General features: G+C 52.3%; 1 protein-coding gene across 1 annotated transcript in view; it reads right to left on the bottom strand.

Annotated features, from left to right (window-relative positions):
* LOC123147817 (acyl-coenzyme A oxidase 3, peroxisomal) overlaps nucleotides 1-10771 on the bottom strand; it is a 43924-nt gene that overhangs the window by 8905 nt on the left and 24248 nt on the right. The window lies entirely within an intron of this gene.

Raw genomic sequence — 10771 nt, 5'->3', positions numbered from 1 at the left:
TCTATTCCTTTCTTCTTCTCCTCTTTTTTTTCTTCTTTTTTTTCTTCGATCTTCTCCTCTGTCATCGTCGATATACCCCTCCCGATAACTTCAACATGAGAGGAGAAGAAGAAAGAAAGGAATAGAGGAGAAAGAAGAAACTTTGACACGAGGGGGGGTACCGATACCCCCTCCCCGATAACATTATTTTCCCATGTATATGTATGTTGCTTCGTTGTCGATATAACGAGGGTGTCGAGGATCACCGAGGGGTCGAGGGTCGGGAACTAGGGTAGAGGATCGAGGGTCGTTAAGGGGTCAAGGGTCGAAGATTTCAGGGTCGAGGGTCGTTAAGGGGTCAAGGGTCGAAGGTTTCATGGTCGAGGGTCGTTAAGGGGTCAAGGGTCGAAGGCTCTCGACCCCTCGGCGATCCTCCCGACCCCTTGACCCTCGACCGCTCGGCGATCCACGACCCACTACCCTACCGCGGGCGTCGATGCCCACGTCACTTGTGGGACATAGATGTAGTGTTCAACGCCGACCCCCTCCCGATAGCTTCGACACGTGGGGGGGTCGATATTACCCCCTCCTAGCTTGAAGCGTTCTCGAGGCCACCCCCTAACCCTTGAAGCGTTGTCGAGGCCACCCCAAACCCTAGAGAAGCAGCGTCGAGGCCACTAATATGATTCCTTATTGTGATTAGCTAGCTAGTTCTACGTTTGCCACTAATATATCCATATCTGTCATGTTTGAATAATAATTGCCATGTTGTAAATATTTGTAGAAACTATGAACATCCCCCGAGACGAAGCACAAGAAGCGTTGTTGAGGGACATAATCGCAGAAGGAAGTGATGCCCTCTCCTCGATGTTTCTCAACGACAACGATGGTCTGGAAGGAGAGGGTGAAGAAGCAGCTGGCCCTCTCCTCATTGATTTACATGGCTCCGATGACCCAATGCCGGTGCAAGAAGGAGAGGGTGAAGAAGTAGACCGTGAGGACGGCTCCGGTGATCACCAAACCGAGTCCGGCCAGGTATATATATTAGTTAAGCCTGTGCTGACTAGCTAATTGATGCATTCATTATTTTGGTATGTACACATATTAATTAACTCTCGTCTTTGTTCTTTTTTCTAGCCCTCCGGATCGAGCACAACTTCGGTAAAGAGACGAGGCCCGAAGAAAAAGTTGAGCTCGGATGAAAAGTTTGAGATCATACAAATCGCGCGCGACGGCCAACCGATTGAACCCTACCGGACAAAGAAGGCATTTGTTGCTCAGTGTGGGGTTCTGGTTAGGGACAAAATCCCGATCAGCATCCAGCAATGGTATAAGCCTAAGAACGAAGACCCTGAGGTGTCTTATGTCAATGAGATGCAGAAAAAGAATCTTTGGACTGAGCTGAAGTCAAATTTCACCCTACCGCCGGAGGATGATCCGGAGAAGCCAGTTATAGAGCCATTAATCAAGTCTTTTGCTCTGAGGAAGATGGCAGACCTATTCAGGAATTGGAAGAAAGACCTCAATAGGTATGTCGAAAAAAATGAGACACCAGAATTCATTGGCAAATATGAGAAGATCAGAGATGACTGGCCCGCATTTGTGGCCCACGAGACATCGAAAAAGAGTAAAAAAATGTCGGCGACAAACAAGAGAAATGCTGAGAAGAAGAAGCTTCACCATCGCACGGGGTCAGGTGGCTACCTCGTAGCCCAGCCTAAGTGGGCCAAGGCTGAGAATGATCTGCTTGATAAAGGGATCGAACCAGAGACAATGAACTGGCCAGAACGTTGCCGGACTTGGTTCTTTGGGGCCGGCGAATCCTTGGACCCTATAACAGGGAAGTGCATTTGGACGGAGGAACAATTGGACATACCAGTCAAGAAGCTTCAGCAATATATCGAAGCAGCGCAGCAAGGGACGTTCGTTCCAGACAGGGAGAAGGACGAGCTCACAATGGCCCTCGGCAATCCTGAGCACCCTGGACGGACACGAGGCACGCCGGGCTCCGTTTCGTGGAAGGCTGGATTTCCAGACGCAGGGGGTTACAAAACCCACGAGAGGAGGAAGAATCTGGAGCAGAGCCAACTGCAGTCGCTGCACGAAAGGGTAATGGGGCTAGAGGAACGAGAAGCAGATCGCAGCAAACGACCTGCCGAAGCTTCCCCCGAAGCTACCCCGCCATCTCAGCGGAAAAGCAGCGTGGCTTCCACCGAGCTGCTTCAGCCAGAGCATGCCTTGACGGCTCCTGCCAGCTATCCTGTGGATGCTATCACGGATGCTGAAAATTGCCACCTTATGGCGCAATGGAGCAATTTGAAGGTCAAGGCGGCTGTTGGCTCTGTTTATCCTACTAAACCCGACTCAACTTTTCACTGCCGGCCGATTCCAGAAGGATATGCTAAGGTGATGGTCGATGAAATAACGGAGGGATTTGAGGACCTCCGGCTTGACCACCCTACCGGTGAAGGGGAGTATCGGCTGGGTTCTGCTCTGAAGACTCCATGCCTATGGCGGAAGGATCTCATCAACCTTCCGAACTGGACGCCTCCGCCTCCTCCTCCTCCTCCGGCGAGTCAGGGCACCCCGCCTCCTCCACCGGCGAGTGACGATCAGGGCACTCGGCCCGCTCCTTCTCCGGCGCGTGGCGGCACTCCGCCTCCTTCTCCGCCTGCGCCGGCGCGCCCGAGCAGCCAGCTGATGGGGTCATGTACCTAGGGTAGGGTCATGGACCTGATCCAAGTAACTTACCCCAGGACATCCTTAGAAGAGGTCGCCTTCCAGTCGACCAACAAGGATTCACTCGACTGGCCTGAAGGACTCGACCACGAAGACTCACTCGACCACCAGGAGGTCAAGAGGCACTCTGCAGTGCAACGGCCTGTAATCAAGTAGTCTTTATGATAGTAAAGGCACTTTATGTGGGGCGTTACCAGTAACGCCCCAGACTTAACTCACCTTAAACCCTCTCCTTCGTGGGCTGGCTGGGGTCCTGGCGCACTCTATATAAGCCACCCCCCTCCACAGGCAGAAAGGTTCGGCACCTTGTAGTTTATACACTCATAATCCACTCGACCGCCTCCGGGCTCCGAGACGTAGGGCTGTTACTTCTTCTGAGAAGGGCCTGAACTCGTACATCCTTTGTGCTTACAACCTCTCCATAGCTAGGACCTTGCCTCTCCATACCTATCCCCCACTCTACTGTCAGGCTTAGAACCACGACAGTTGGCGCCCACCGTGGGGCGGGTGTTTTAGCGATTTTGTGGAGAAGTTGCGATTCTTCCGAGTACTTTCATCATGGTGTCTGCTGGAGTTTTGGTCGAGGGTCAAGAGATCCGTCTCGGCACTCTCACCTTCATCGCCGACGACTCCGCATGGCTCCAGGAGGCTCCACTCGACGTAGATGCGCTCCCCGTCCGCGGTGCGACGCATTTTCGTGCATGTGTCCGCGGCGTTCTGCTGCGGCAACCGTCGACCCAGTATCGGTCGGCTCCTCCATCGTCCACCCTCCCGGTCTCCCGCCAGCGCAAGCGCTCGGGCCGGTCGAGGCTTCAGCGATGGGTGAGGCACGCGGTGGCTCGCCAATCGGCCACCACCCAAGTCGCGGCAATCGAGCCCAACGAACCTCTCTACGGCTTGTTCGACTTGTCGACTGGCTCCGTAGAGACCGCGTCCGAGTGCGGTAGCAGTGATCCAGCGGCGGAAATCTTGATGGTCGATGGGCCCCACAGTCCCCCTGGCTTCGCCCGTGGCGGTGGAGCAGGTGACGACGGCGACCCTACGCGAGGCTACGAAGAGTACCAACCCGAGCCACTCGACTCTCTGCAAAGAGAGGAACTTCGCCGCAGGAACGAGGATCCCCTGCGTATTCCCATCGCAGGGGAAACCCCCGAGGCTCGTGCCTTGGAGGAGGCGCGCCTGGCCAATTTGGCCGAGCGCACTCGACTGGAGAACCTTCAGCGAGCACTCGACGAGCGCGCGCGGCAACGAGTTCCCGACACCAGTCGACGTCAACTCTTCCCGCCGACTCAGGTATATCGAACCCCAATTCAGAATTTAGCAGCTGCGACCCGTATAGCAGAGTCCATTCAGCCTTCGCAGTCGGAAGCTGGCAGAGGTTTGCTGCAGATCAGGGATCTGCTCCGGGCAGCAGGAGATCAGAATTCAGCCGTGTCTCAGTCGCGCAACAGAATTCACAGTCGATCCGTCACTGTGAATACGGTTCAGTCGGCTCACAGCCCCAGATCGCCTCCGCGGCGCGAAGGGCGCGAGAATCGGCGAGATCAATACGGCGACAGACTCGACCGAGATGATAGACGTCGAGTGCCCTATTCCCCTCCGAGGGGTGGGTCTTACGCTCCTCGGCAGCCAGATGATAGGCGTCAGTACAGTACAGGGCGAAGAGTTCCAGTTGACCCCAGAGAGCCAGGCTTCGACGCGCGGTCCATTATCGTGCAAGGGTTGGTCGACCGGAACAGAGCCCATCGAGGTGCACTCGACAGAGATGTACCCACAAGCAGTCGAGTGCATGTTTCTGGTCCTGAATGTTTCAGCAGAGCTATCAGAGCCGCAGTTATCCCCCCCAATTTCAGGTTGGCAACAGGAGTCAGCAAGTTCACTGATGAGTCTAAGCCTGAAACTTGGCTTGAAGACTACCGAGTGGCAGTTCAGATTGGTGGTGGAAACGACGAGGTGGCCATGAAGCACTTGCCTCTCATGCTGGAAGGTTCTGCCAGGGCATGGTTGACTCAATTACCTCCTAGCAGCATTTACACTTGGGAAGATCTGTCCCGAGTGTTCGTCAGAACATTTGAAGGGACTTGCAAGCGACCAGCTGGATTGACAGAGTTGCAAGTCTGCGTGCAGAAAGCTAATGAGACTCTCAGAGAGTATATTCATAGGTGGATCACTTTGCACCACACTGTGGAAAATGTCTCTGATCATCAGGCAGTCTGCGCCTTCAAAGACGGCGTCAAGAACAGAGAACTGAGCTTGAAATTTGGTCGAACCGGTGACATGACCTTGAGTCGGATGATGGAGATTGCTACTAAGTATGCCAACGGCGAAGAAGAAGACCGACTCCGAAGCGGCAAGCACAAGCCGAGTCAGTCGGAAAAGGGAAACACCAGTCGGAAACAGAAGCGGAAGGCTGAACCGGCAGCTCCTGGAGAGGCTCTGGCCGTGACTCAAGGAAAGTTTAAGGGGAAACCAAAAGGATCCTGGAACCCCAAGAAGGTAAAGGATAAAGAAGGGAACGACGTGTTGGATATGCCATGTCATATTCACACGAAGAAAGACGAAGAGGGGAATATCATCTACCCGAAGCACACCACTCGCCAATGTCGACTCCTGATCCAGCAGTTTCAGGGAAAACAGTCTAAGGACAAGGAGAAGGAGTCAGACAAGGCCGAAGACAAGGAGGACAGTGAGGGAGGATACCCGCATATCAACTCCACTCTGATGATCTTTGCAGATGTGGAAAGCAGAAGTCGACTGAAAGTGATTAACCGAGAGGTGAACATGGTTGCCCCAGCAAAGGCAAATTATCTGAAGTGGTCTCAAACACCCATCACATTCGACCAATCTGATCACCCGACTCATATTGCCACCCCTGGGAGGCAAGCTTTGGTGGTCGATCCAGTTGTCGAAGGCACTCGACTGACAAAAGTGCTGATGGATGGTGGGAGTGGGCTGAACTTGTTGTATGCAGACACATTGAAAGGTATGGGCATTCCGATGTCCCGACTGAGCACTAGTAACATGAGCTTCCACGGAGTTATACCAGGGAAGAAGGCCGAGTCACTCGGCCAGATAGCTTTGGACGTGGTGTTTGGTGATTCGAAGCATTTCCGCAAAGAAAAGTTGACGTTTGAGGTCATGGATTTTCAGAGTGCATATCATGCCATTTTGGGGAGACCAGCCTATGCACGATTCATGGCTCGACCATGTTACGTGTACCTCAAATTGAAGATGCCCGGCCCCAAAGGAGTGATCACTGTCACCGGTGATAGGAAAAAGGCAGAAGAGTGCTTTCAGAAGGGCTCCGAGATTGCCAATTCCCAAGTGACAGCGGTCGAGTTCGAAGAATACAAGCAAAACGCAGATCCGAGTGACTTGCTGCGATCCAAGAAGCCCGCCACAGAGTCTGCATTCCAGTCGTCCGGTGAGACGAAGCCTGTTCACATTCCCCCGACCGACCCCGAAGCAGCTCCGACTCGCATCTCCACAACACTCGACCCGAAATAGGAAGAAGCGCTCATCCAGTTCCTCCGTGAGAACTGGGACATTTTTGCATGGAAGCCCGCTGACATGCCAGGTGTTCCCAGGGGACTGGCTGAGCATCGCCTAAGAGTCGACTCGTCTGCAAAACCAGTCAAAGAGCATCTTCGGCGGTCCGCTGTCCAGAAGAGAAAGGCCATTGGTGAAGAAGTGGCTCGACTGTTGGCGGCAGGATTTATCCGAGAAATATACCACTCCGAGTGGCTCGCTAATGTCGTCATGGTCCCTAAGAAGGACAAGTCGCTCCGAATGTGCATTGATTTCAAGCACATCAACCGGGCCTGCCCGAAAGATCACTTTCCTCTCCCTCGCATAGATCAAATTGTTGACTCGACCGCGGGATGTGAGAGGTTGTCTTTTTTAGATGCTTACTCCGGGTACCACCAGATCCGTCTGTACGGGCCCGACGAGGTAAAAACAGCTTTCATCACTCCATTCGGGTGCTTCTGCTATATCACCATGCCATTCGGCCTCAAGAATACCGGAGCCACATTTATGCGAATGATTCAGAAGTGTCTACTCACTCAAATCAGTCGGAATGTGGAAACTTATATGGATGATATTGTTGTCAAGTCACGAAAAGGTTCCGACCTGCTCGCTGACCTCGCCGAAACATTTGCCAACCTCAGAAGGTATGATATCAAGCTCAATCCATCAAAGTGCACATTTGGAGTTCCTGGTGGCAAGTTACTCGGTTTTCTCGTTTCCGAACGGGGAATCGATGCTAACCCAGAGAAGATTGGCACTATTCTCCGAATGAAACGCCCTGTGCGAGTGCACGATGTCCAGAAGCTTACTGGATGCTTGACCGCATTAAGTCGATTCATCTCACGACTCGGTGAAAAAGGCACTGCCTCTTTACCGACTGATGAAGAAGGCCGACAAGTTCGAGTGGACTCCAGAAGCTGATGCAGCGTTTGCCGAGCTAAAAGCTCTGCTCTCCACCCAGCCGGTGCTTGCTGCTCCAATCAGCAAAGAGCCTCTGTTGCTCTACATCACAGCCACAGGACAAGTCGTCAGTACTGTGCTAACGGTCGAGCGGGAAGAAGAAGGAAAAGCTCTCAAAGTTCAGCGCCCAGTGTATTATTTGTCTGAAGTCTTGACTCCATCCAAGCAGAGATATCCTCATTATCAGAAGCTTGTGTATGGGATATACATGACCACAAAGAAGGTTGCTCATTATTTCTCTGACCATTCCATCACAGTCGTCAGCGACGCTCCACTATCAGAGATTTTGCACAACAGAGATGCAACTGGTCGAGTGGCCAAATGGGCGATTGAACTTCTTCCCCTTGATATCAAGTTTGAGGCAAAGAAAGCCATTAAGTCCCAGGCAATAGCAGATTTCCTCGCCGAGTGGATTGAACAGCAGCAGCCGACTGAAGTTCACTCGGAGCATTGGATCATGTTCTTTGATGGCTCTAAAATGTTGAATGGTTCCGGTGCTGGGGTTGTTCTGGTTTCCCCCAGAGGAGATAAGCTCAGATATGTGCTCCAGATTCACTTTGATTCCTCCAACAATGAGGCAGAATATGAAGCCCTCCTATATGGGTTGCGCATGGCCATTTCACTCGGCGTCCGTCGCCTAATGGTCTATGGCGACTCGGATTTAGTGGTCAATCAGGTGATGAAAGAGTGGGACGTGAGAAGCCCAGCCATGACTGGATACTGCAGTGCAGTGAGGAAACTGGAGAAGAAGTTCGAGGGGTTGGAGCTCCATCACATACCCCGACTGAAAAACCAAGCAGCTGATGATCTAGCAAAGATAGGTTCCAAGAGAGAAGCCATCCCGAGCGGTGTGTTCTTGGAGCATATACACACTCCGTCAGTCAAGGAAGATCCTTTCACCGAAGAAACTCCGCAGCCCAAGAGTGCCACAGATCCGACTGAAGTTGAAGTCCCAGCGGTGGTCGACTTGGTCATGGAGGTTTTGGTGGTCATTCCCGACTGGACGATTCCGTATGTCGCATATATCTTGAGGAAAGAGCTGCCGGAGGATGAGGAAGAGGCTCGACAGATCGTCCGTCGATCCAAGGCCTTTACCGTAATCAAAGGACAATTATACAGAGAAAGCGCGACTGGAGTCGGTCAGAAGTGCATAACACCAGAAGAAGGTCGACTCATCCTCAATGATATTCACTCGGGAATCTGTGGTCATCATGCGTCCTCTCGGACCATCGTGGCCAAAGCATACCGAGCCGGATTTTTCTGGCCCAAGGCGAATGAGATGGCAAAAGAGATAGTGGATAAGTGCGAGGGATGTCAGTTCTACTCGAATATGTCGCACAAACCTGCGTCAGCTTTGAAGACCATCCCACTCGTCTGGCCTTTTGCAGTTTGGGGGCTGGACATGGTCGGTCCTTTGAGAACAGGACGAAGCGGTTTCACGCATGTGCTGGTGGCAGTCGACAAGTTCACCAAGTGGATCGAAGCTAAACCAATCAAGAGCCTTGACACCGGTACTGCTGTTAGCTTCATCAGGGAACTAATATTCAGATATGGAGTCCCGCACAGCATCATCACGGATAATGGGTCGAACTTTGACTCAGAAGAATTCAGAACTTTCTGCAACTCCCAGGGCACACGAGTCGACTACGCTTCAGTCGCCCATCCGCAGTCGAATGGACAAGCAGAGCGAGCTAATGGACTGATTCTTAAGGGATTGAAACCTCGACTGATGCGTGATCTCAAACACGCGGCGGGAGCTTGGGTCGACGAACTTCCCTCTGTACTCTGGGGACTGCGGACCACACCTAATCGGTCGACCGGAAGAACTCCATTCTTCTTGGTCTACGGAGCTGAAGCGGTCTTGCCGAGTGATCTTCTGCATAATGCTCCCCGAGTTGAAATCTACAACGAAGCAGAAGCTGAACAAGCGCGGCAGGACGCAGTCGACCTTTTGGAGGAAGAAAGGGAGATGGCTCTGATCCGTTCGACCATCTACCAACAAGATTTGCGCCGTTTCCACGCCAGAAATGTGAGAGGTCGAGCCTTCCAGGAAGGGGATTTGGTTCTCCGAGTGGATCAGCACAAACCACACAAGCTTGCTCCTTCTTGGGAAGGTCCCTTCATCGTCACCAAGGTCCTCCACAATGGGGCGTATCGTCTTTACAACGTCGAGCATAATATCGACGAGCCCCGAGCTTGGAACGCGGAGCTACTCCGCCCATTTTACATTTAAGTTTTATCACTCGGATAAGTTGCAATAAAGTACTTCTGTAGCTCATGGACATCAAAATAATAGTGTCATAGTTCCTCCATAATTTCTGTCACTTTTTATTTTTGTCCACATAAAACTCCCACCCAGTGGGTGGCTTAGCCGCGAATCCGTTTCGCCTAAGTTTGTAAAAATCCTACCGAGCGGTGAGCCAGACTCTCACTCGGAGGCTTAGCTGCAGTCCAAGGACTCGCCTAAGTTATAAAAATCCTACCGAGTGAAGAGCAACCCTCTCACTCGGAGGCTTAGCTGCAGTCCAAAGACTCGCCTAAGTTTATCAAAATCCTACCGAGTGAAGAGCAACCCTCTCACTCGGAGGCTTAGCTGCAGTCCAAGGACTCGCCTAAGTTTATCAAAATCCTACCGAGTGGTAAGCCAGCCTTCCACTCGGAGGCTTAGCTGCAGTGCAAGCACTCGCCTAAGTTATAAAAATCCTACCGAGTGGAGAGCAACCCTCTCACTCGGGGGCTTAGCTGCAGTCTAAGCACTCGCCTAAGTTATAAAAATCCTACCGAGTGGAGAGCAACCCTCTCACTCGGGGGCTTAGCTGCAGTCCAAGCACTCGCCTAAGTTATAAAAATCCTACCGAGTGAAGAGCAACCCTCTCACTCGGGGGCTTAGCTGCAGTCCAAGCACTCGCCTAAGTTATAAAAATCCTACCGAGTGGAGAGCAACCCTCTCACTCGGAGGCTTAGCTGCAGTCCAAGCACTCGCCTAAGTTATAAAATCCCACCGAGTGAAGAGCAACCCTCTCACTCGGGGGCTTAGCCGCAGCCCAGTGCTCGCCTAAGTGGACTAAAGAATAAGTCGATTGCAGAAAAGGTGCCTTGCTTTGAACCTGCAAAAGACATTTTGAGCCGAAGGCAATCATATTCAAGCGCTAAATTCAAGTTTGAATCGATATCTAAAGGAACCGAAAGTGCTCAGGCGTCAAGCCCGTTAAGGTTTGTCGGTTACAATTCCACTCGGCATACCGAGGCAAATTTAAAACGTCGAGCCAGAAGAAGTTTTTTACCCCTCCTGTGGAGGGCTGGAAGGTGCAACAAATTCATCAAGGTCAATTCCGTCGGCGATCCGAGTGGCAGCTGCAAGGAAAGTCTCCATAAAGGACCTGAAGTCGTGCTTCTTGGTATTGGCCACCCGAAGGGCCGCCAGCTTCTCCTCTCGCGCATCTTTGCAGTGGACTCGGGCCAGACACAGAGCGACATCTGCACCACACCGAGCCGAGGACTTCTTCCACTCCTGCACTCGACCAGGGATCGTGTTCAAGCGGGCCATCAGCGACTCAAGGTCATT

Source organism: Triticum aestivum, chromosome 7A (genome assembly GCF_018294505.1).
Source record: "Triticum aestivum cultivar Chinese Spring chromosome 7A, IWGSC CS RefSeq v2.1, whole genome shotgun sequence".
NCBI classification, from domain to species: domain Eukaryota; kingdom Viridiplantae; phylum Streptophyta; class Magnoliopsida; order Poales; family Poaceae; genus Triticum; species Triticum aestivum.
The sequence above is the reverse complement of the archived record's forward strand: the minus strand, read 5'-3'. Positions and strand labels throughout refer to the sequence as shown.